The sequence below is a fragment of the Acinonyx jubatus genome, chromosome B3 (assembly GCF_027475565.1).
Source record: "Acinonyx jubatus isolate Ajub_Pintada_27869175 chromosome B3, VMU_Ajub_asm_v1.0, whole genome shotgun sequence".
Lineage (NCBI taxonomy): Eukaryota > Metazoa > Chordata > Mammalia > Carnivora > Felidae > Acinonyx > Acinonyx jubatus.
In genome coordinates, this window is record NC_069386.1 from 49,943,542 (window position 1) to 49,970,079 (window position 26,538).

Sequence of the window (26,538 nt, forward strand, 5' to 3'; positions counted from 1 at the left end):
CCCCTTTACATTCGCTATCTCTTACAAAGGTAAATGTGCAACTCCTCTACTTCCTGCTGCACACACAGACACACATAGTCACAAACATAGCATCCCAAAGGCTCCTTAAGGAACAGGAAGTGGGATTCTCAGGGTCTTACCTCCTCAGACCCTAAGAGCCCTCTCTGCTCTCAAATGGAAACATCTCATAAGGCCTGGTTTAGATTTCTTCAGCACCTCTTCACAACTTTCCCCAAGGAGTACTACTTTACCAAGACAGAGTAGAAATATCTAGACAAGGTTATCGTACATTAGAATTCACTGCTTCAGTTTGGGGAGTACTTTTCTAATACAATTTGAGATGACCTTAGGAGAAACACAGAAGGTTATAAAGTTAGAATTGATTCTCAATGTGTGGAAGGTGATGCTCACAGATGAAGAGGATGCCCCAACACCTTAGTTCTTTTTTCTGCCCTCCTCTACACAATCAAGTTCATGACTGCCCTGTGCATCCCTGGAAAATGAACAGGCTCTTTCTATTCTGAAAGTCATCAGAGATTATGCCAAAATTTAATGAAAAAGGGGCAAGAGGACAGAGAACAGAAGTATCTGAGAGACCCAGATTCCTGCAGTAGCTTGGCCTCCATGGAATTTGGATAGAAAGCTCTATAATAAGTTTGGTATGTTTTTATTTTCTTCTCTCCCATGACTGTTCTGCTACCTATTCCCCTCCCTGAGATGTGCCCCCCCCCCCATTAAAGTAGATTTGTTTGATCAAATCCTAAGCCTGCTTACACAAACAGAAGGTGGAGGTTAATTAAGCATAGCTATTTGTTCTTCTGGGGAGACCAGAGGCTCTTCTCTACCAGTGCCCCCCAAAGACAACAATGATATCATTTCTATGTTCTTTTTTAATCTTTTTTAAAAATGTCTATTTATTTTTGAGACAGAGTGTAAGCAGGGGGAGGAGAAGACAGAGAGGGAGACACAGAATATGAAGCAGGCTCCAGGCTCTGAGCTGTCAGCACAGAGCCTGACATAGGGCTCAAACTCATGGACCATGAGATCATGACTTGAGCTGAAGTCGGACACTTAGCCAGCTGAGTCACCCAGGCAACCCTCATTTCTCAGTTCTTAGAGCCTTTCCAACTCCTCACAGTTGTGAATGGATGCATTCTGAGGACACAGTTGCCACCTACTGGATTAAACATGCCTTTTCACCATGGTAAATGGGTTGGAGTATAGTCTCATAATATCCAGAGACCTGAGGCTGTGGCTACAAAGTTGCCCCAATTTGCTCTCTGGGTCTGTCTCTGTTTTGCTCCATTAATTCTGAACTAATTGTTGCCTTATCTAGGAATCTGATGAGTATCATAATTAAAGCACCTAAACTTATTTTTCCTGCCAGAATATTCATATCGACATTCCATTAACTCCCAGAGAAGGTAGACATCACACATAATTAGAAGCATTGCAATAATGCCAACCTACATTGATCTCATGTATTCTAGTGTACAGGTAACTTTCATACCTATAACTGCAGATTACACTCATAATAACTCACTCCATAAGGAAAGCCTGGAGACTATAATTAGCCCTTTTACAAATAAAGATTCTTAGACAGTTTGGCTAAGTGATTTTGGCTTATAAAATGGCAGAAGCAAATCTTCTGTTGAATAAACAGAGGGAAGGATCTCTTAGGAAGAGAGTGGGAAAATGTAAGTAGGTCCCAAAGAAGAATTTTATGAGGTGTTAGACAAAAAAAAAAAAAAAAAAAAAAAAAAAAAGAAATCTGATTTACCTTGTATCAGATTGATTTAATTAATGTGTAAAGATTTCTAAATGAAATAACCTGTACCACTCACCTTTCTGGTCTCTTTCAGTCTATTGATAGCCTGCCTGCCCTTCTGTTCTTACCACCACCAACATGCTGCAGGCACAGAAATCCAACCTAATAATATTATGTCACGTCATGTCATCTTGGATCATATCCTATCATTTCTCCTGTGTAAAACCCCTTGATAGCTTTCCATTGCTCTTGGGATAACGTCCATGCCTTCACATTGCCGGTAATGAGAGCCTGCACGATCCCATCCCTAAAGGTCTGTTTCTGCTCTATCTTATCTCCCATTCATCCTCGTTCTCCCCAGTCCAGCCATACCTTCAGTTCTTTGAGTACTACTCCCCCTCCACATCCAGACTCAATTATAACTTCCTCTGGTAATTATTTCCTGACCTTCCTAACTAGGATGAACAACACTCTTACAGGTTTGCATAGTCCCATGTCCCTGCCCTTGGAGAGCTTAGTAATTTCATGTTTATTTGTGTGATTAGTTGATCCATTTCTTGTTTTTCACCTACATGGAGAGGTAGAGGTGACCAGTTGGGCTCACTGTTGTATCCCCATACCTGCCACCACACCTGGCATAAGTAGGCACTTAATAATTAATATTGACTGAATGAATGAACAAATGAGCAAATAAATGGAGAATGAAGGTGATCCTTCAAACTAATCCTCATTAAAATGAAAAGTCAATAGAAAGCTATGTCCCTCTTGGTAAGAATCCCATCTACTTCTAAATTTGTTAAAAAAAATTTATAAGTAAGAGTTTAGTCTTAAAGAACTACTAAGGACTTATGTAAATCTCTCCTCTTTTTTCATTTTCACTGGGAACAATCTACCTGGCCCTTTTCTTCTCCCTATCCCTCACTTTAGGAAGTAACCAAACCATTTTCTTTAAATGGCAGTGAAATACTGCTGGTGAGTAATTCCCTAGCAGGCAACTCTTCAGGGTCAAAAACACTGCTCAAGTGCCCACCTGTGTGTGGGTTTTAGAATCACTCATCCTAGTACTTGAAAGTGAGGACCTCAGTGGGGTCAGATGTTGAGCCTCTGAGGAAATGACCACCTTCTTCCAACTTCCCAGCTCTTTGTTAAGAACCCTACCTTGAGCTTATTTATACTGAGAAAAGCTTTTTCAGCAGACACACACCTGTTCCTGAACATCCTGAGAGTGAGCTGTGGGGTTTCCTCATGAAAGGGTCTGTTCATGCAGAGCTCAGTGAGTCTGACTCAGAAAGAAAAATGAGTAAAGGAAATTTTTCCCCCCAAAACACAGCTCTGTCCAAAGAATGTGCTGATAGAAGAGAGTTTTAAGGCAAAAGAGGCAAAGCAAATAAGAGGAAATGATCCAACAACCATGTTGAACAGAGTTTTCTTTCCAAAAGCAGATATGAGGGGCGCCTGGGTGGCTCAGTCGGTTAAGCGTCCGACTTCAGCTCAGGTCACGATCTCGCAGTCCGCGAGTTCCAGCCCTGCATCCGGCTCTGGGCTGATGGCTCAGAGCCTGGAGCCTGCTTCCGGTTCTGTGTCTCCCTCTCTCTCTGCCCCTCCCCCGTTCATGCTCTGTCTCTCTCTGTCTCAAAAATAAATAAACGTTAAAAATTTTTTTTTTCAAAAGCAGATATGAATGTATATTTTTCTTTTGGATTCCTTCAGACAGAGAACTGGAGCTCAGCAGATTAACTGGCATTTGCACAATGGTCTTTAAGTTGCTAATTCTTGGTGAAGGGAAAGAAGACTTAAAATCGGCTAATTTGGGGCTGTTGTTGGTTAACGCCAACATATTTGTGTCAGGAGTCAGGAAAGGATTAACTTTCCACTTGATCTGTGGATGTGCCTGAGGGGCAGCGAAGTTTTGAAGGAAACAGACCATTGGAGGATTTGTGTTTCGCTCCATCAGTTTGGACCTAAGAATCTAAGAAGACGCTTGTAGCACCGTCTTTCCTCTTAGCAGATTTTTTGCTCTGAATCATCGCAACATGTAAAGCCCTGACACCTAGGATATCCTGAGGGGGAAAGCAAGAGAGAAGGATGTAATTGTGCCAATTCATCTGGCCAGGAGACTGAGGGCACGATGTCCTTTGGGCAGAATAAATTGTTATTTTGGGACCTTGTGTTGATCATTTTGGCAGTAGTATCCTGAAGGGACAAATCCAGAGTTGCAGAAAGATGTTTGGGTGCCTGGGGCAGGAAGTCAATTAGTTCTAAAGCTCTCCTCTTTCCCACCCATATTTACACAGGGTGAATATCCATTAGAGTTCCAATTTAATGAACTGGTGTCTGGTTTACATTATATTGCCCAATTTAAAAAGCTTATGATTACATGCATGTAAATAAAAACAAATTATTACCTTTTATAGTTTGCAGTATTTCATTCACAGCAAAATGTTGAAATAAAAAAAATGTATGTATGTATGCCTGTTCTGTAGTTGCCCAATGTTTCATGATATTTAAGTTCTGGTTCTCTTTGTCCCCAGTTTCTCTTCCCATATTTGATAAAAATCTTCACTTATTGTGTTTTAGAAAGAAACATTTTGTTGTTGTTGTTGTTGTTGTTTTATTTCTACAAGGCCATTTGGGCCTTATTTCCAATTACCATTGTAATACAACCTTGAATTTCTAGCTGCCATCCACCATCATTGTAAAGCTTAACACACTTCTCAGATTTAAAGGCTAAGAAATTCACAATGTAAGCACTTTCAACTCTGAAAGCAAAGAAACAAATGCTCCAACAATAAAATCTACTTTAGGAAATTTTCTTTTCTGGAAAGTGTTATTTCACTGTCCTAAATCTTTCAGAGTACTATAGCTATATACCTTACTCTCTAGTCAGGCCCACTCCACTTCTGTCTGAGCTGTGGCCATCACACATGGCCCTGAGGTGAAACACAACAGAGACGGCAGCAGTATACGAGGTACAAACTGAACAGCAATGTCCTGAATCATTCAAGTTCACCAGGAGGATGGGGGTGCGGAGATTGAGGTATTGGGGCTATGTGACTCTATTTTTTTTCCAGCTAATGATCTTATATTTTCTAAAGATTGTTGTCTACCAGCTTATGTTCCACTCTTCCTGCTCCTTTTCCTCCCCTTTTCTAGACCATCTCTAATCAATGCAATAAAAGATCCACCACAATGGAAGTGGTGATGGAGGCTCTGGACTGGGCAAAGCCCTAATACAGAGGCAAAGTGCTCAAGGGACTGGGGAAGGAGAAAGATAAATGAGGTTTCTGTCCACCCAAAATATGGACAAATGCCACCACATACAGCAAAAGATAGAATGGAGTTAACCACAGGAAGACAGGACTATTTCTTTTTTGTGTACTTTAGCACACACCTTTCATATGTAATCAACTGAAATAAAATAATATTTGCCTCACATTTTCCATTATATAATAGGTTTTTTCCTACACTCATGTAGAAAATGTTTGTCCTTCCTGGTTGGCATAACCTGCCTAATGCAATCTCTTTCATCTCTGTTGATATTGACCTTTCACCTGAGATACATTCTTCCTGGTGTGACCCATTCCACATGTCATTAGAGCATCTCAATGGTTAAATTTTTACATGATGGAGAATGTATCATTGAAGAGCAAACATTTTTGAGATTTTTTTGGATCTGTTTTAAAACTGTAGCTTGGATATTATCAGATTCATATGTTTACACTGTGCTGTGTCCCACGCAACTTGTAAATATTTGATAAATGTTACCTTTTAATTCCTGATAACATTATGAAAGTGTTAAGAAATGTTGTGGCCGATAACCTCTTTCTGAGCCTAAGATTCACATTTACCATGTAGTTATTGATTGACTAGAGCAAAATGATTTTGTTTTCAGGGAAACAGAGTCTCTCAGAGGCCAAATTCAAACTTTCCCTTCATTTAATTGTATGTTTTCCAAGGACAGAGATAAGATTTTTCCCTGTTCTGATTCTCAAGCAGGTCAACCTGGGTCTACTAAGACCAAATATTTATGGACATATGTGAGTATGCAGTTCCCTAATGATAAATGTGTGATAATATGTCAGAATGAAAGATTTTTGAGACAGTAATGTTGACTGTCTGAGTTGGGCATTTACTTAAGCTGTGTTGCTGGGAAGCAGGTACCTGGCCTTCCATTAAATAAAGCTTTTTCTAATGAATGAGTTCACATTCTGAAGTGTAACCTCCAGAATCAGAACATTCAGGTACTAAGACATCATCCTGGGCAGAAACAGTTGGAAATGTTTATGTAAGCCTGAGAATACTTTATTTCAAGCCTATGCTACACAGTAAATCAACCTTTCCTGGTTTAATTTAATGAAGAAAGCATCAAATAATACATTTAAATTTGATGGGAAAATGTTCTTAAAATATGCATACTATACTATATGATTCTATTTATATAAAGTGCACAGATACAAAACTATATTTGATGCTATCAGAAAGGACATGATGGGGCAGATTCTAGGGTGCTGGTAAGGTTCTGTTTCTCAGTCTGCTTATTGTTTACTTAAGTGTGTCCAGTTTGTGAAAGTTCACTGAGTTTTAAAGTTATTATATATTATAATATATGTATTATATCATTTTTAATATATATTCCACAAAAATTATACATATACATTGAAGTCTGCGTATGTCTTGGTAGCTTTTAGTTCTATTTTTCTTTAAAGAAATATGTATTCTCTTTCTTTCAATCTCAAAGGGATCTTTTAAGAAATGTACTCTCTTTGAAGTGGGCATGTGTACTCTTACACATATTTCTTGAAGGAACCTTATTATATCCAACTTACTTTTTGTGTAACTGTTCATATAAAGGAAAATTTATTCTTGCTACATCTCACCAGGCTCTGAGCTCCCCAAGGCAGGGCCATGTCCTGTTTATATCCTCGGAGCCTGGTGCATGGTAGGCAATCAATAATTATTGAATCAGATGCAAAAGATTAGGTAGAACAGCATCCTTGATATTCCCCAACTCTGATCCCCAGCACCTTCAGTCTCTTTCCACTTGATAGTTCATAACACTGGTTACTAACGCAAGTTAAAGCGTAACCATCTCTGCTGTGACCAGGTCATATGATCTGCAGGGATCCAGCCTCAAATCAGGAGATATTGCACAAAGGCCAGGAAGCAGCCAAGGACGAGAACTGAGTAACTTCATCAGAGTTGGGTAAACAGCAGTTAGCACAATGGTCGCACTAAACAGGACAAGCTCAAAGTGCAGTGTCATGGCCAGATGGCTCCTTTCACTGGAATGGGCACAGGTGCCCCTTAGAGACCTGCCTTGCAGGAATGATTACAAAGAATATTTACCAAGTGATTTATGGCTTATGTGTTTTGTCTTTTTTAATCTCACAATAGCTTTGTGGTATAGGTAATGTCATTCCTGTTTTATAGATGAGGAGACAGATGCTTGGTAAGTTTAGCAATTTATCCCTAGTTTCCAAGTCAATGACAGAATTGTAACTCAAACCTAGGTCTGGCTGACTCTAAATTCCATGAACTCATGGCATTACACCTTTAAAAAGGAACAAAAAAAATCATGAAAACTCAAAATTACTCTGATTAAGCTCAGAAATCAAAAAACAAAAAAAGATGGGGCCAGATATTGCATTATTATTTTTTATTTTGTGGATAACTTGCTATTAGAAAGGAAAGTTAAAAGAGGCATTTTCTCTATTTTCTTTGCAAGGATACTTAATGTCTGTTCAGGGCCTGTGCTATATGTATCTCATTTTAACCCTGCCAGCAACCTGGGGAAGAAGGTACTACCATTACCTCTACTTAATAATGAGATGATGGAGGATCTTCAAGGTTAAATAACCTGCCCAGGGCCACTCAGCCAATAAGTAGCATTTTTGGATTGGTAACTAAGTCTCTTTTACCTCACAGTTGACTTTTCTTTCTAGAGTCAGCCCTGGTCTATGGGTAGTGGCTGCCTGGAGTTCTGTACAGAGATGGATTGCGAGGCACTGCAGAGCCCCTCTGGAAAGAAGGCTGGGATAGATTAGTCATGCTGCTTATTTGCCATCCCTGTGCCATACTGTTCCCACAACCCACTTCTCTTATGCCCTTAGGGATCCACCTGTGCTTAATAATCACAAACTTTCTTATGCTTCTTAACCTGCAAGACACAGACATGAAGCCTACATCCTACTGAGCCATCTTTATATTTGCATTCTCCAAAGACATTGTATCCATCCCATAACCAAGTAGCAGATGTAGACATTGGTAATGTTTCTATTTAGGCTTTCATTTTGAGTAAGGGGACATTTAAATTATTAAAGTAAAGATAAGCTAAAATTAATATAATATCAGTTCACTTACAATAAAAAGGCATTAAATATCTATACTCTTTTGAGAAAATCAGAAGCAGACTAGGGCAATAAAAAAGGAACTAAGTCACAGGCCCAAATTCCAATTTGACCATCACTGGTTCTGTAGCCCTGGACTGATCATTCAAATGCATGGATTATAGAGCCAGACCTGGGATTGAATTCTGGCACTGAATTTATAAGTGCTATGATTGTATGCAGTTGGCTATTTTCTCTAAAGCTTTGTTTTTTCATCTTTAAAATGTGAATACCAACAACTACCTCATTGGTTTGTGAAATCCATGAAAATGTTGTATGTTAACTGTTAAGCACAGTCCTTGCAACATCGATGTCCTTAATAACTGCTAGCTGTCCTCATCCTTCCTTATCACTCAGTTTCCTCATCTATAAAACTTGACTATAAATACAAATCTTTCTATCCTTCACAGAGTCCATTTACAAGTTCACACTTTATAGAAATAAAGGATTTTATGTATTACACATCATTCACATCTCAAAAAATATTCAACCTATTAAGGAAAGAGGATGCCTCCAAAAAGGTAAGAGGTAATACTACGTAATACACATTTGCAAAACAAATGAGGAATAATACATGGGAATGGGAAAAATCTTGGAATAAATGAAGTAATTAGAACTGAAAAGTTAGTGAAAGTGTGGATTTTGAAGGAAGAGAAAGGCATGCCCTGTCACAGAACACAGAAAAGGAGGTGAGGTTTCATTCTGCTAGAAAGAATATTCTGCTCAGATTCAGAACACATGATAGTGAGTTCTAATACTTCCTGACTTTTAACTTTTCTCAAACTAAAATATGTGTATCCTTGTAGAATGGGGGAAATCAATTATTGGCCTTTTTAGGGACTGAGAGAATAAAATTAGATCACACATGTGAATTGACTTTAAAGAGCTGAAAACCAGTAAAGAAATAAAAATTGCTATTTTTAATTGATCACACAAGGCAAGGCCAGAACTACAATAAGGCAAATGACCTGTCTAGGGTGCAAAATTTAAGAAGGTACAACTCTGAGATCTTGCTTTTTTAGATTTTGCACCCTCATCTCCTCACTTGCCTCACCCTGAACCCAGGCCAGTGAAAGGAGACAGCAAGCCCAGAGTAACATTGTAAAGATAAATAATGAGACATGAGGGCACAGTGATAAATCCAACTAATAACAGGCTACAAAGAACAAAGCATGAGTCTGGACCCAATGAATCAGTGGAGCAAGCTCAGGTTTTGGAGAAGGGACATGGTAGTATTTTCATAGCATGAGCATATAATGCGACAGTTCAGTTGGATTCTGAAACACATAACAGCTGATCTATATAAGGGGTCAATATTGCTCTGTTTTTTTATGGATTGGGAAGAAAATAAAATTATATATAACATTTTAAGTCAACTATTAAAATTATGAATGAATATCACCCTGCACTTGTAAGAATTAATAATGCTGCCTTTTTACTGTACTACATAACATAGTAGTAGTATGGATTGCCAGGGAACTCAAGCCAGACAAAGAAACACTAGCTATCTGCCATTGGTACAAATTGGCTACTAGAAAGGGAAACAGAATTTGGACAAACTGATGCTTTTAGCACAGTTATTCTTGAAACACAGTACCACTTACATGTAAATTGGGACCACTGTTGATCTGCAGCCTACAGAGTGTCAGTGTACTTGTGGTCTAGATATCTAAAAGAGGAGATCTTAATTCTGTTCTGTTAAAGACTGAGAAAAAATATATAGAGTCATGGAGGGTCAGAGACTCAGGAACTCATTTTTGTCTGTAATTGGAAAGTTTTATCCATCATATTTAAACTTATTGATTAGTAATGGCTTCCAAGAGCACCATCAAATGGATTCTGAGGCCTCAGCTTGGCTCAGCAAGAAAGAGCCACAATTGACTAACAATGTCTGTTACAAGTGTTGCAAAGGTGAGTGGTGGTGTATGTTCCACCTAGAGTCCCCTGATCTAGTTCAGTCCTTTTGCTTTATAATTAATAAAACTAACACCCTAAGAGGGGAAGAAAGAATCAAAGCCACACAGAAGGTAAATTAACAAGTCAGGAATCAAACCTAAATTATCCAGTCCAATGCAATTCTTTCACAATCCATTTCCCAAATACGTCACAGAACATTTTCATTTGTTTTTCGTTGAGTCTATCTTTGCTTTATATTTTGGTGCACAAAGCAAGATTCAGAATCTGAGTAATGCTTTTCTTCAGGATATTTTACTCTAGCTTAAACCACATCTTTTCTAGGCTACGTGATTAGAAATGCAGCATAATGGGAGCCTTTGCTGAATATGAAGCAGATTCCTAGAAAACAAGTAGGCATTGATTTATTTTTATTGATGTGCTTTTACTAACTGACAGGAAGTGTTCTTTGAACACCTCTCTCCCAACCATTCCACTCCAATAAGCCACTGAGTTTGATCTTTTCCAACACATGGTCCACCCACTGTCTGGAGAGTTGAGAGCCTGATCAGCCACAGTGATAAGTGGGCCAACAGGCAACCAGTCTCCTCCATTAGGACGGTAGCTTCCTGATGCAGAACTTGCATCGTGACCTGAAGATAGTCCACCCATTTGTGGAAGTGTGAACAGGAAATGGACTGGGATATGGATACCTCAGATAAGCCTTGGTCTTTTATTTTATTTATTTTTTTTAGTTTATTTATTTATTTTGAGAGGGAGATAGAGCATGCAAGCAGGGAGGAGCAGAGAGAGAGAATCCCAGGCAGGCTACACACTGTCAGCATAGAGCCCAACGCAGGGCTCCAACTCATGAATCATGAGATCATGACCTGAGCCAAAATCAAGAATTGGACAGTCAACCAACTGAGCCACTCAGGTGCCCCAACTCTTAGTCTTTTAAAAAGAAGAGATTTAGCTAGAAACAAACTTTCAGATGAACTATTCACACATTCACTGTATAAGGAAAAACAGGTTTTGGAGGAAATGGTATAAAATAAATGGGGGGAAAAAGCTGATTTTGGAGTACAGACATTATCTACTTAAATGTCATTTAACATTAGGCATTGTCTGAAATCTCCAAATTCCATGTCACATCTGGAATCAGCAGTACAGAAGCATATGACGTTCTAAAGTCTGAGTTGGGAGGGCATTGGAGCCTTTGCTGTTAGAAGCAGAGTGACATAGCTTCTTCTACGCTAGAAAGAGCCTGAAGTGTCATTTTGTTTTCAATTTACCACCTAAAAACAGGAAAAATTCTAATAAAATGTGGAGAAAAAAGAATGCTCCTTTTTGAATGATGTTCTTCCCCATCAAAGAGTTTCTTGGGGCTTTTTTTTTCTGTGCTTTTGTTTGTTTTGTTTTTAATCAATACAATATCCAAATCATTACCAATTGGAATAGAAGGGAAGCATATTTCACCCATAATACTACCATCCTAACACAACCATAACATCCTTCTGGTATGTTTTCCTGAGCTTGCATTGTTTTCCAATGGCTATAACTTACTATTTTTTACTTAAAACTATAGTATATGCTTTTTCACATTTTTTGAAGTATTATTTTTTCCAAAACCAATATTTCTAATAGCTGCGAAACATGTTATCCAATGTATATGCCACACTGTCTTTCTAAATTCTTTATTGCTAGTCATATAGGTTATTTTCAATTCTAAATAATACTTCTAAGAACATCTTTGTGCAGACATATTTACTATATCGGTGAGATTCCCTGAGCTTAGATGTCATTATTTTTCCCTTTCAATCTTACTTCCCATTCTCATTTTCATTCCAAAATAAGCAGTTAGGTTTTTGTCTTTGCTATTGCTTATTTGTTTATGATTATTTTTGTTCATTCTTTTTTGTTTGTAAATGGTTAAATTATTTAAAATATTTAGAGTTTTGCTAAAACCTTGTCTGCTGTTTTCTCAGTTATGGTCTTGGCCTGAATTAATGAAGTTTTATCTTCCCATATTCATGTGTGGGGCCAACTTTTCTATAAAGAGAGATAGTACCTGGATCTTCTTTGAAGGGTTTCACTGACGTTCTAGGTAAAACACTCCTTTGTGCTGGTGGCCACAGCAGGGACATCACTGAGAGGCTTGCCTGAAATAAAAATGGTACTTTTATAGCTATGGATGTGTTTGTCCAAAGAACATTTAATCACTGAAGGTTTTTTTTCCCTTGTCTGTAGTAAGCAGCATTTTGTAACTGTAGAGTTCTGCTAATGCACACTTCTGCCGGGAAGCTTCCCAGGGTGGGGCACAAAAGATGCTAAGTGGCAGGGGGCGCGATGGGAGAAAGCCATTAACACTCCAGCAGCGAGGTCAGATTTGATGTTTCCTTTTGTTTGCTGGATCCAAATTAAGAAGCTGCTTCTGTACTTTCCCTATTGCCTCCCCCCTAAACACACTCTTGGGTCATCCCGCTCTGGTCACATCTTTTGACAATTAGCCACCCATTAACAGGATGATTGAAAAGCAGCCAGAGTGGTTTACACATAAAGTGCTTACTCTTTTCCAGGAAGAACACATATCTCTACAGTTTCATTAATGCTTTGGCCGATTAGTACACAAAATAAAATACTTACACTCTAGAAAGCACTAGCAAAAGGAAGAAAGTGGGGTGGGAAGGAAGAAAATTAGGGGAACAAAAATAACCCTTAGAGGCTTAGCTTCGTCTTCTTCTTTCCTTTCTGCAAACATGCTTTAAAAAAGGGTAGGGGAGGGTGGGGGTGTTATCTTGCTTCTATCTTTTGCTATCTTTATAGCCAGTATTACCAGCCATTTTACTTGTACTTTACTATTATTATCTGGGTGATGGCTGTGACATGTTGATCATATATGGCAGTGAGAAAATTGATTTCCCTCAACAGAAATGCTTCCAATTTTCCCAGGGCCATAATTTTATGTCCACAACAAAATAAAAGGGTCATTTTCCTTAAGATGAGGGGAATTGAAATCTTTGATAAAAGCTATGGTAAATGTTGTACTTTTGATTGCGGAAACTGCAGTTTTCATAAACATCTGGCCTGTCTGATTTGGGGGTGTGCACTGGGGGCAGGGAAGAGGGGTTTGCAGGCAAAGAATTGTTGTTATTTTTCTTTAAAGAGCTGAATTTGCTTCAAGAAAGCCCTGTAAGTCCACAGCTTCCCTCTCAATGTTCATATTCCCATTAAAGGGAAGCTACAGGGGTGTTGCTTTGAGCTACCTGCCAACAAGTGAGCCTACTCAAAGAAGGCCCAGTCACACAGATGGGGCCTTCTGAAAGAATGAACACCTGTGCCGCACACAGCTCATAGTGAGCCTGTCATAAAATGTACTAATAAACTCACTGATATTGCTTTGCAAGCCAAAGACATTTTATACCAAAGAAGGTGGAGGGGAGAGGACTCAGGCCAGGGACAAACTGATGCAGCATAGGCACAGGAAGAAGAAAAACAGGCTGTTTTCTGACTGCAGTTACAACTGCTGCTTTGTTTGGTTAGCAGGCTTTACCTAATCTGATGGAAACTGATTTCCAAGTAGCTAGTGGAGCAACATTTACCAACAAATATTTAGAATTAGAGACCTTTGCTTCACCCTGGGTCTAGGCGCAGGGTTAAACTATAAGCCTCCTAGCCAAGTGTTTTGACATTTGATTTGCCAACAGAAAAACTTTTATATAATAGCTATCGACACATGAGAAAAGATTTTTTTTAATCTCTTGATTTTAAACCCCATCTTTTTTGAACTAGAAGTAAACTGTGCTCTTGTGCATTTTCCATGTAATCTAAAATAAACAAATATAGCTTTTGTAATCAGAAAAAGTAATTTTTATTGTGTGTTTTCTATGACTATGAATAATGAACAGCCATTTGTTAGAAAGCAAAATTCACAATCCATTATGAATCTAGGAGTACATTTTTCTAGGAAAAAATTAAGTCAAAGAGTAGTGAAAGTAAATGAATAATTATAGAAATTTTTCTCAAAGTACATATTGCAAGGAAAATTGTCTTGATGTCTCTTGATTTTTTGTCTTCTCACTACTTTTATAACTCTGTAAAAGTAAAATGTGAAATTCCTCATATTTATATGCTGCAATAATTGTTCTGTATGTGTTTTCATAGTTCCACTGATTTTCTCTCCAAATCAAGTAGGATGAGTTAATGTTGATAAAAAACTTAAGAAGGAAACATAAGCAAAGAGGTTTTATGATTTATTTTCAAAGCTATGGGTTAAAGCAGGGTTCAATAAATTATGGGCCAAATGAAGCCTGCCACCTGTTTTAGTATGACCCCACTAGCAAAGAATGGTTTTTACACTATTTAATTGTTGAAAAAAAATTTTAATTTCTTTTCTTTTTTTTTTAATGTTTATTTATTTTTGAGAGAGAGAGAGAGAGAGAGAGAGAGAGAGAGTGGGAGAGGGGCAGAAAGAGAGGGAGACACAGAATCTGAATCAGGCTCCAGGCTCCAAGCTGTCAGCACAGAGCCTGACACAGGGGCTCAAACGCAGAGACTGTGAGATCGTGACCTGAGCCAAAGTGAATCATTCAACCAACTGAGCCACTAAGGCACACTGAATAAAAATTTTTTAAAGAATCATATTTTCTGAGATAAAAAATACAAAGATCCAATTTCATTGTTGTCCATAAATAAAAATTTAGTGGAATATAGTGACACACATTTGTTTACACACTGTTTATGGTGGCTTTCACACTATTAACAGCAGAGTTGAAAAGTTGCAATAGAGCACAGGGCCTGAAATATTTACTATGTGGCTCTTCAACTTATGTATTTATTTACCTATTAGGGAAACTTAATAATTTATTAAGTTTCCAAAGTACTGTATGTGTATGAATTATAACATACTGATAAATATTGCTGTCATATAGGCAGGAACTTTACCTTTTTGTGAGGATAAAGCTCAGTGATAGGTGTGAAGCCATGAAGAAATCCTTCCCTCCCAACTCACAATTTGGACAAAGTTGAGATCTGTAGACATTGCATCTGTGGTATAAATAGTGTTTCAGTGCCATTGAGGAATCAGTCTTGAAAAGTGACTGAGACATTTTCAAGGGATCCTTCAAATAACAGAAATTCTGAGAGCACTTAGAAATGTCTGCACCCAGAGGAAATCTAAATGCTCACACTTTGCTGGCTAAGAGCATTCATGTATCTCTATTCAGAGGTGCAGATAACAGAGGAGGAAAACTCACTTCACTTCTTGGGAGCTGTGCTCTTTGAATGTCCAGTTCTTTTTGGTGCAGTTCAGAGGACAAAGATTGTAAATGGCTCTGAGGACACTGGTCCAGGCAGGGTGAGTGACAAGCCCTAAGTAAGCAATGCTCATTTGAATCCGTGGTCCCACCCCTTTAATGTGAAAAGGTCTCTGCATTTAGAATAGTAACGATGAATTAGAGTAACTTGCCTGCCTCATTAACATGTGGTCTGATCTAGGTAAATCAATTTGGAGGATGTCAGCGTATTTAATCCTTCCCAAGGGTGAGTTGTGGCTTTTTCCAATTTGTTGACCTTAGGGCTACGCCCAGAAGAATTTCCTCATCTCTTCTCGAGCCTGCCTTGGATACTAAGTATGTCTGTGCTGAACCAGGGACATTACTGAGATCCTCTGCACTTACTCTGGCAAACGTGGTGGATTAGTACAGGCTGGAATGCCAAAGACTACAGAGGTATCTGTGCAGAAAACTCATCACATCACATTGAAAGTAGTGTTTCTCTGCTGGCATAGAATCAGCCTCCTCGTGCAAACTGCACTTCTTAAGGGTCAGCATCTGAGAAACTGCAAAGCATGGTTATATCTTTAGGACAGAAAGACTTGCAACTACACTGGGAGGTCAAATGGATTTTTCAGTATTTCTACAATGCCCTGAATTTGGTTCAGTGAGTATGTGATTTGCATGGGTGGCCACGACTCCAGATCAAAATCTTTCATATTGCCATGCACATCTACTCAGCATTGGTCCCCAGCTGATGATAAATACATAATGCCTACAAAAACCAGCGGGATGTGGTGCTCTTGGACCTCTTGTCCCCTTGGCCGAGAGTGCCCCACCCAGTAGTAACATGTAACATGTAGCAAATCATGTTTTCTCAAATCAGTGCTCCAAGATATCATATGTTAATAGTGTTCCATTGGGGGAAAAACTGCTCCATTGACAAATAACATTGGGAAATGCTGGATTGAATCATGTAAAAAATTTCTTTACTGTAGTATTTTTCAGAGCCTTTATACACATGAAGCATCTCTAAGAGGATAATACTATGTGCATTTCCCAGGGCTCCTGGGTGGCTCAGTCAGTTAAGTGTCCAACTTTGACTCAGATCATGATCTTACATTTCGTGAGTTCAAGCACCGTGTCAGACTCTGTGCTGACAGCTCAGAGCCTGGAAGCTGCTTCAGATTCTTTGTCTCCCTCTCTCTCTGTCTCTCTCCCACTCACATTCTGTCTCTATCTCTCTCTCTCTCTCTCAAAAATAAATAAATATTAAAAAATTTAATGCTTATTTAATGTAATGTGCATTTCTAAAAACTGCTTATTCTGAAATACCTTTTTTCAATCAACCATTAGATTTCCATGGTACAAAATTTAGGAAATGCTGAATTAAGGAGATGGAGAAGCTCTTGTCTAACTAGTAAATGGAAATTACCTAAACTAATAAAACCAGAGACTGTTAATGGTAGAATGGATCTTAATGATTATCAAAAGGTTCTCAAGCTATGAGCAGTTCTCAAGTCTAGAAGATACTACAGTTATTGCAAGTTTATGTGTTCACATATCTTACAAATGTATGTACTCTAATTTTTCAAAAAGCATGTAAATTGATCCTGTGACTAATAATGAATAAATTTGTTTATGTATTTATTTCCTTAAATGTTTATTTAAATGTTTATCTTATTCATTTTTGAGAGAGAGAGAGATTGAGAGAAAACACAAGTTGGGGAGGGGCAGAGGGAGAGAGAGAGAGAGAGAGAGAGAGAGAGAGAAGCAGGCTCCAGACTCTGAGCTGTCAGCACAGAGCCCGACACAGGCTCAAACTCATGAACTATGAGATCATGACCTGAGCTGAAGCCAGATACTTAACCAAGTGAGCAACCTAGGTGCCCCTGATGAATTTATTTTAAAGCACTAATGGGGGTGCCTGGATGGATCAGTTGGTTAAGTGTCAGACTTCAGCTCAGGTCATGACTTCACTGCTCACAAGTCACAAGTTTGAGTCCTGCATCAGGCTCTGTGCTGACAGCTCAGAGCCTGGAGACTGCTTCACATTCTCTGTCTCTCTCTCTCTCTCTCTCTCTCTCTCTGCTCCCCCCCTGCTCATGCTCTGTCTCTCTGTCTCTCAGGAATAAATAAACATTAAAAAAAAGCTTTTAAAAAGAAATTATTTAATCTAGATGTAAAGTTTAGCTCCAATTAGGATAAATACAAGAAGCCCCAAATTAATAAAGAAAATAAGAGATAGTGTATCTAGGAACACAAATCTATACTTAGTTAATCTGTTACTTCAGTAAAAATTACGGATTGTCTATGTCATGCATTGAGGCTTCATGACCAAAAAGGACACAGTGCTTCCTCAAGTTTATGAACTAGTTGAAGAGATAACTCAAGAGAGAGTTGTTGTAGAGAATGACAAGTGCTACAGCAGATATATGTACAGGTTGCTCCATGAAAAAGGAGCCTTTTTCAATGATGAGATGAGGAGGCCGGATGTGAAATAAAGTAAGGCTTTTCAGAAAAAGCAACTGGCTCTCTAAGATCCAAAGGACATATGATGCCATCAGATAAGTAAAGGTGTGAAACAGAGTTATTGCTAGAGAGAACAGCATGTAGAAAAGCTTGAAAGTGACACCAACAGCAACATTAGTTTGGTAAACTTAAAGTAATTCACCACTTTAGAATGACTTTGTTTAAGGGTGGTAGGGGAGAAAAGACAGTACGTGGCAGGTACACCAGGTGAAGCTACCTGGGTAAGCAGCAGTCAGTCATTAAAGATACATTAAAATGAACTTTATTACAAAGGCAATGGGAAACTCTTGAAACATTTTAAGCAGAGAAGTAACATGATTGTAACATATTTCAGAAAGATCACCCAAATTCTGTAAAGAATTGAGTTTAAGGGGTATTGAGAGTCAGTTGGAGAGAGAACAATTAGAAATCAGCAGTGATCCAGAAGAAAGTTTATTTAGTGTAATGATGATGGGGCTGGAGATTAAAGGACAGGCTTCAGAGATTAAGTTAAACTCCGTAGGAGTTTATAGTGACTGACTGGATGTGAAAATGGGGAGACAGAGGTGGACTTAAAGACAGTACCTGGGCGCTTGGGGGGCTCAGTCAGTTAAGCGTTCAACTCTTGGTTTTGGTTCAGGTCATGATCTCATGATTCGTGAGTTGGAGTCCCACATCGGGCTCCTTGCTGACAGCACAGAGAGGCTGCTTGAGATTCTCTCTCTCCCTCTCTCTCTCTGCCTCTCCCCTGCTGGCTCATTCTCTCTCTCTCAAAATAAAGAAATACACTTAAAAAGAATTAAAGACAGTACCCAGGTGATATCTTAGACACATGTGTGAATGGTGTTACCATTTACTAAACCAGGCATCATGAGAAGAACAGATATTTCCTTTGAGGTGGGGTGTCGTGGGGCTAGATAATACATTCTGGTTATTTGTATGTTTAATTTTTTGACTTAGTTTTTTATACTATATTTGAATGCAGGATTTCAGAAGAGGAGAAATTCTAAGTGATGAAAAGGCCCAGAATATGCCCTTGGAAATTAATGGCTAGAGTGGAGATGAAGGTTACTGGAGTATAAGAGATCAAGAAATGGATTGGTGAGGCTACAATTGTTCTTAAGAATTCTCAAATCTCCAAGATGACAACAGAGCTTGGGACAGAGATACAATTCACTGACCCAGGGTTAAAATCTTCAATAAATGAGGAGGAAGTAACCATGAGGTTAGAAAATGAGAATGACAAGAAATCAAGAGTGATGTGGCCAAATATCATGAGTAGTCTGTAAGGACCAGGGATTTTTACACAGGATAGAAGTGTAATGTTTGACAAGCTATACATTTTTGGAAGTGAGATACTTGGAAATGTAAGAAAGATAAAGGCATCTTCTTGAGGGAATTTCAGGGATGTTGGTGTCCTCAGGAAAGAGCATTTCACAGTTAAAGCTAGCAGTTAGGGAACATATTTGGTGGAGAGCCTGAGAACACAGGGGAGGTTTTGTGCAATGTAACAGAAAGTCTAGAGAATTTACAGGATTTGAAAAGTTTTGAGAAGAAGAGAATCAGTGGGAGGTTAGATGAGCAGAGGAAGTACAAAGCAATGTGAAAGGATGAAAGTCTGAAGGAAAATGGATAAACAGAAGGGTGAGACTTTTTTTTTTAATTTTTTTTTCAACGTTTATTTATTTTTGGGACAGAGAGAGACAGAGCATGAACGGGGGAGGGGCAGAGAGAGAGGGAGACACAGAATCGGAAACAGGCTCCAGGCTCTGAGCCATCAGCCCAGAGCCCGACGCGGGGCTCGAACTCACGGACCGCGAGATCATGACCTAGCTGAAGTCAGACGCTTAACAGACTGCACCACCCAGGCGCCCCTAGAAGGGTGAGTCTTAAGCAATGACTAGGATAACAGTGCTGAAGAATATTGGTTTAGGGGATTAGTAGATTCTTACAGCTGCTATAACAAGTTATCCCAAACTTAGAGGCTTAAAACAGCACAAATTTATTATCTTACAGTTCTGGATTTCAGAAATCCAAAAACCAGTCTTACAGGGCTACATGTCTCCCATAAGCTCCAGTGGGAAATCTGTTTCTTACCTTTTCCAGATTCTAGAAGCTTGGCCTTATTCTTTGGCTTGTGGTCTCCTTCCATTATCACATCTCCTCCTTTGACTCTTGTGCTTTCCTCTTCCCTTATAAAGACACTTGTGCTTATACTAGGTGCCCTGGTTAATCCAGGATATTTCCCACAACAAAGGATTAATCATATCTTCAAAGTCTTTTTGCCATGTAACCTATAATATTCACAGGTTACTGGGATGAGAGTGTAGACATCTTTGGGGGGCTGTGTTTATGCCCGCCACAGGGGCCACATAGTGCCCTGGTGAAGGGATGAACAGAGCTAGAAATGGCAGAAGAGGGTCAGACCTCTCAGCAGGGGTTAACCAAGACCTGGAATGTTTGTGTTTCCAAACATTCTGACATAGATGGGGGGCTGCTGAAAGAATCATGTGGATTTTATATTCTCACCACAAATTGGAAACAATGGCCTCCAAAAGTTGTCAGCAGAGACCTGAATTAAGAGAATGAGCTTTCAAAGCTGCTGGCAGCCACTGGAAGTTCACATCAATCTCCTCAGGAAAAGTTGAAAGTGAGATCAATTCATTGCATTTACTCATTCTTTTAACAAAATTCTACAGCTATGATGGCTTGGTAGAAGATAAAAATAAAACAGAGCTGTTTTTTAAAAGTACATTGGCTGGTTGGGGAAAGGAGGTAAGGTGTGAACAAACTGTGGAGTCAAAAGTGATGTGGAGCCTATTTCCAGGACACTGAAGACATGCTTAGGCTACTAATAATGTCTTTATCTTTGAATCATTCCTTATATCTCACCAGTCATTAAATCCTATATTTATTCCCTGGAAAATTCTTGCAAGTACATTCCTTTCTTCTAATTTTGTCAGCTACCATATCAGTCCACATTAACCTAAATTTTAATCTTAATTTTTCTCAGAAATGGACAAATCAAGGGGTGCCTGTGTGGCTTAGTTGGTTAAGCATCCAACTTCAGCTCAGGTCATTATCTCATCGTTCATGAGTTTGAGCTCTCACACAGAGACTGCTACTCTCTTTGCCCTGCCCCCCTCTCAGAAATAAACATAAAAAAAAAAAGAAATGGACAAATCAAAACAAAAACAAAAATCTGGGTGGAGAAATGATGGGTTACATTTGGTATATGCTGATCTTAAGAAAACAGCAGGATAAAGGCTACAGAACTAAGTTGGAGAAGCAGATTACAAAGTCATCTACACAGCAATGGTACAAAACTCCCAAATCTCAGGGTGAGATTCTGGAGAAATTAAAGCTGATAAGCAAGAACTGAGGTCCCGGGGCACTTGGGTGACTCAGTCAGTTAAGTGTTCGACCGTTGGTTTGGGGCCAGGTCATGGTCTCAGGGTTGTGAGATTGAGCCCTACATCAAGCTCTGCATTGGGCACAAAGCCTGATTAAGATTCTATCTCCCTTTACAGCTTGTGCTCCCTCTTTCTTTCTAAAAAAACAAAAGAAGAAGAACTGAGGTCCCCCAGATCATAACTACACTCATTGTGATGAGCATTGCTTAACATAAAGAATTGTTGAACCTATGGTGTACACCTAAAACTAATATGACATTGTATATCAATTATATTTCAATAATAAAAATTTAAAATTACAAAAAACAAAAAACTAGTGGTGATTGATTCTTTCAAAGTTCGGAGGTCAGAAATCTGAAATCAAGTTGTTGGCAGGGCCCACACTCTCTCCAAAGTCTCTAGTGGAGAATCCTTTCTTTCCTCATCCAGATTTTTAGAGGCTCCAGGCAATACTTGGCTCCTGCAATACATAACTTCATGCTGCCTCCTTTTTTTTTTAATGTTTATACATTTTTGAGAAACAGAGAGAGAGCTGTGAGTAGGGGAAGGGCAGAGAGAGAGGGGGTACAGAGGATCAGAAGTGGGCTCCATGCTAACAGCAGCAAGCCCGATGTGGGTCTCGAATCCACAGCCCGTGAGATCATGACCTGAGCTAACCAAGTTGGATGCTCAACCAACTGAGCCACCCAGGCGCTCTCAAGCTGCCTCTTTCTTTACAAAGCCTTCTACTCACTGTCTCTCAAATATCTTCATGATTTTTGCTTATAAGAACACTTGTCATTGGATTTAGACCCAGCCACATAATATGGGATGATATTATCTAAAAATAATTTAATCAGATTTAATAAGATCTGTAAAAACTTTTTCCAAATAAGGCTACGTTCATAGGAGCACATTTTTGGGGAGCCGCCATTAAACACAATGAAATCCTCTCACTGGCCATCCCAAATTAAAATCCATCCCACATGCAAAACACATTCACCCAATACAAAAATCTCCCAAAGTCTCAAGCTTTTAAAGCATTAATTTTATGTTCAAAAACCTTACCTAAATACCATAAGCGCAAAAGTCCCCAGTCTCATCATCTAAATTAAGGCAGGGTAAATTCTAGGTATGGATCATTCTGAAGCAAAAAAATATCCTCTATCCATCTTAGTAAAAAACTTTTTAGAAACAAAAAATTTCTGCTTCCAAAGTGGACAGGTATGAGATAGATATTACCATTCCAAAAGGGAGAATTTAAAAGGAATACAGGTATCATTGACCCCAGGCAAATTTAAAATCTTGCATGTCAAATTTCATTATGTGCCAAGGCCTAAGAAGAGCCCTGTATGATTTCATATATGTCCTGGTACCTGGATGCTCCACATTTGAGTAATTATTTAAAAACAAACAAACAAACAAAACAAACCCAAAACTGATGTCCCCACATGAGGAGAAAAAAAAATCAGAGAGGTGGGGAAAAAAACAGGGAAACCATTTATTAGGGAAAATTTTTTCACAAGATTGAAAAGAATGGTGAATAATATTAAGAATTGCAAAGAAAAGACATAAAGGTCAAATGACATGCTTTGGATTAAGCTGGAAAGAAATCATTATAATCTTGAAAATATTACTATGGCAGATAATTAAGGATAACATGTATAGAAATTTTAGGTTCCTTCAAGATGATAGTATTTATAGGGGTGCCTGGGTGGCTTAACTGGTTAAGTGTCCGACTTCAGCTCAGGTCATGATCTCATGGTTCGTGAGCCAGATCCACACATCTGTTGGGTTCTGCACTGACAGTGCAGAGCCTACTTGGGATTCATTCTCTCTCTCTTTCTCTCTCATTCTTTCTCTCTCATTCTCTCTCTCTCTCTCTCTCTCTCTCTCTCTCTCTCTCTCTCTCTCAAAATGAACTTTAAAAAAAAGATGATGGTATTTATAGACAAACTCCATCTTGGTTCAGGCTGCTATAACAAAATACCACCAAATGAGTGTTTATAAACAACACAGATATATTTCTCACAGGTTTGGAGGCTGGAAATCCAAGATCGTGGTGCCATCCCAGTCAGGTAAGAGTCCTCTTCTGTGTCATAGACTTCTTACAGTGTCCTTACATGGTAGAAGGGGTGAGGGACCTTTGTGGGGTCTCTTTTGTAGGAGCACTAATCCCATCCATGAAGGCCTCATCCTCATGACCTAACCACCTCCCAAAGACCTCACTTTCTTATTCCATCATCTTTGGTGGTTAGTATTTCAACATATTAATTTTGTGGGACACAAACATTCAGACTCTGGCAACCCCAGTTCACACTCCTAAAGTTACTTATATAATATGATTATACATGACATGGAATAGCAAGTAATTGGAAAACCCTGGGAGCTTCCTGTTTAGGTAAAAAGCAATTTAGGGGAATTTTCAACCTAAAATTATTCAGAAAAACGCTTGAAGAGGAAATGTATTTTAATGATAGAATGAAAAGAAAAGAAATGGAAGTGTCTGGACCCAGGTCATATTTAAGGTTCAGAAAGGAACAGTGGAAGAATATTTGGGCCATAAGTTTGTGTGTGTGTGTGTGTGTGTGTGTGTGTGTGTGTGTGTGTGTGTTCACCAGCTATCAACAATACTGATTCCAACATACTGTTGAGTCTCTTAGATAATCATTCATCATGTGATCTTCAACACTATTATGGGAAGTTTAATAGTTTAATAGTATCTTAATAATGGAACTCAAGAACCTGGTCTTCCTCTGCTTAACTTGACAACACTTGTATTAAGATATCTTATATATACCTTGACATCCCAGGGTCAGGCTAAGTTAAGTTCCTAGACTCATTTGCTATTTCCCAAAACTTTGGGTTACTGAAGACCAGGACAAAAGATCTCCCAGAGAAAACTTCTTAATAAATATTCCGAATCACTGCCTGAAGCATCAATGACAGTAGCTGATGTGCAGCAAACAGTGAAGGCCATGAAGAACTAGAGTGAGGCAGAGGAAAAGGATCACATTAAACAAGAAGGCTAATTTCTAGAGACAAGACATCGAATAAGAAAACTGTGGTTCACTGGTTTGAAAGATGCACAGAAGTTCTCAGAAAGCATTCTGATACATTAGTAATGATAACCAGGCAACTGGAAAGTGTGGTTTACACGGGCTGGCCTGTCCAAGTTGGATGATACCCTTGAGTGGACAGATGCTTAGGTGATATCAGAATACAGATAGAGAACAGGCCTGAGTGAATGGGGCATGAAAATGGCCTATTCCATCTTATAAAATATAAATTCACTCCAGAGCACATTCCTTCCTACTTGAACACCAACTGGTCTATGACACTGGAATGGGGGGGCAGGAGAGAAGCTTTAAGTTTCCCGGAGTACGGGTTTCACTCACATAATGACTGAATCTTAACTGTGTAATTTAAAATGCTCTTTTAGGAAAAAAAAAGTCTGTACATGCCCATGTCTTTCACCCACACTCCTTCCCACCATCTCCAGTTTTTTTTTTCCCATGGCACCTGGCATGAGAAATTGTACAGTGTTGTGGTTAAAGACTTTGGTATAGTTTCAAAATCCATCTCTTTCACTTACTAGTTTTAGTAAGTTACCCAAACTCTCAGTCTGAGTTTATTCATCTGTAAAATGAAACTAGTAACAGTGTCTCCTTCAAGAGCTGTTGTGAAGATTATATGAGATAATGGGGGTGAAATGTTTAGCACAGAGTCTGGAATACAATAAATGCCCAATAAAGAGTTGTTATTGTTATTATTGTTATTACTGCTATTGTTATTATTTTGTTACTTAAAAATAATAGATTATAGAAAGAGAATCAAACCAGAGAATGAGCCTAAGATCAAATGCCCAATAAATTTCTTCTAGCCTTTTGATTCCTATCTTTTAAGTGGGAGTAATATCTATACGAACAGATCCTTAGGTTTGTTTTATGAATGAGTATAATAATGAATATTCATACTTTGTATAACAAAATAAATAAAATCTTTGAAGTGTAAGATATGGAAAAGAAAGAAAGACTTACATCAATAGCTCTTTTGCTACTTCCAAAACTAGCATAAGGCAAGTTAAATATAATTAAAAATACGATATTTAGTTAGTTGAGACATTATTGGGCTGCCATCATTTATCCAATGGAAACATAATGGTTATTATTCTGCCAGAGATTTTCAAATAAGTTGAATGAGTCTGTTTTAAGTCAGTCTTGGATTAAAAAAAAAAGTCTTGAAGTTGCATTTTATTTAATTACCTATTGATAATATAATAAAGTTCAATAGATATTTTCAAATACCTACTATGTACTATGCATAATCTAGTAGTAAAAGTTAGACATGGGGAGTTAGGACCCTTGAATTGGACCTTTTGTAATAATTTGCAGTGACATTGACCTTATAATGTATGTATTTCCGTTGAGTCATCTATTAAAAGACTATTATGATACTTATCTACTATGCAAAGGAACTATAAATTGGTTTGAATGTTAAGCTTCACTCAGAAAAAACACTATCTAAGCAAAAGCCTCACCATTGTGTCATTCCTGCATTTGGTGCCATGGTTAATAGATGCAAAGTACAAACCACTGAATTATGTATTCGCCAGTACAATTCTGCCCCAGAGCAAGGTACTGTTGGAAGCCAGCCCAGCGAAGGGCAGCAGAAAAAGTGCCTGGTTTTGAAAAACTAATGAGGAGAGGACACAATATGAGACAACGAGCAGACCCACAGCAATACACTCCCAGCTGCGTCCACTGACACAGCCCCTGCTATTGGTTATTTTAACCAAACTGGTTGACTAAGAATATTAAGAAAGGGGCTCACAGGAAAGGCACACAGACCACTTCATGGAAAGATAATCTGACCAAAAGTAAGCAATCCACGTGTGGGCCAGAAAGCAAAAGAGGGTTTGGCTTCGTTTGCAAAAGTCTCTGCTGTATGAATGGAAATCCCAACACAATAAACAACTCTGATGCATCACTTTACAGTTTATAAAGCCCTTTCACACACACAATTGCATTTAACTCTTACTAGTCCAAAGGGTCACAGCTTTTTGCATGAGCCTACATTCTGGGATGGCAGAGAGTACAACCCCTTCCAACTGGAGCTTTCAGGTTTCACCCTGCTGTTAGTCTTTAACATAAAACTCCTGTATAAGCTGCCACCTTCCTCACCAGCCAGAACAGTACACCTCAGGACTGGCTGAGGTCACAGTCTGTTGCTCTTGTTAGCAGACAGGGGCATAATATTTGGACACAGACTATCCTACGACTACACTCTTGGCATCTTCAATTTATCCATACATC

At 38.7% G+C, this 26,538-nt stretch overlaps 2 long non-coding RNA genes across 3 annotated transcripts in view; one reads left to right on the forward strand and one right to left on the reverse strand.

Annotated features, from left to right (window-relative positions):
- LOC128315939 (uncharacterized) overlaps window positions 1-12,494 on the reverse strand; it is a 149,686-nt gene extending 137,192 nt beyond the window's left edge. The window contains exon 1 of the long non-coding RNA XR_008299171.1: window positions 12,119-12,494. This is a non-coding gene — a long non-coding RNA (uncharacterized LOC128315939). The remainder of the gene's footprint in view (window positions 1-12,118) is intronic.
- The window catches only part of LOC113602028 (uncharacterized), a 65,134-nt gene that overhangs the window by 16,777 nt on the left and 21,819 nt on the right, over window positions 1-26,538 (forward strand). For both annotated transcript variants that reach the window (XR_008299172.1, XR_008299173.1), the window contains exons 4-5: window positions 18,817-18,932; window positions 23,258-23,301. This is a non-coding gene — a long non-coding RNA (uncharacterized LOC113602028). The remainder of the gene's footprint in view (window positions 1-18,816; window positions 18,933-23,257; window positions 23,302-26,538) is intronic.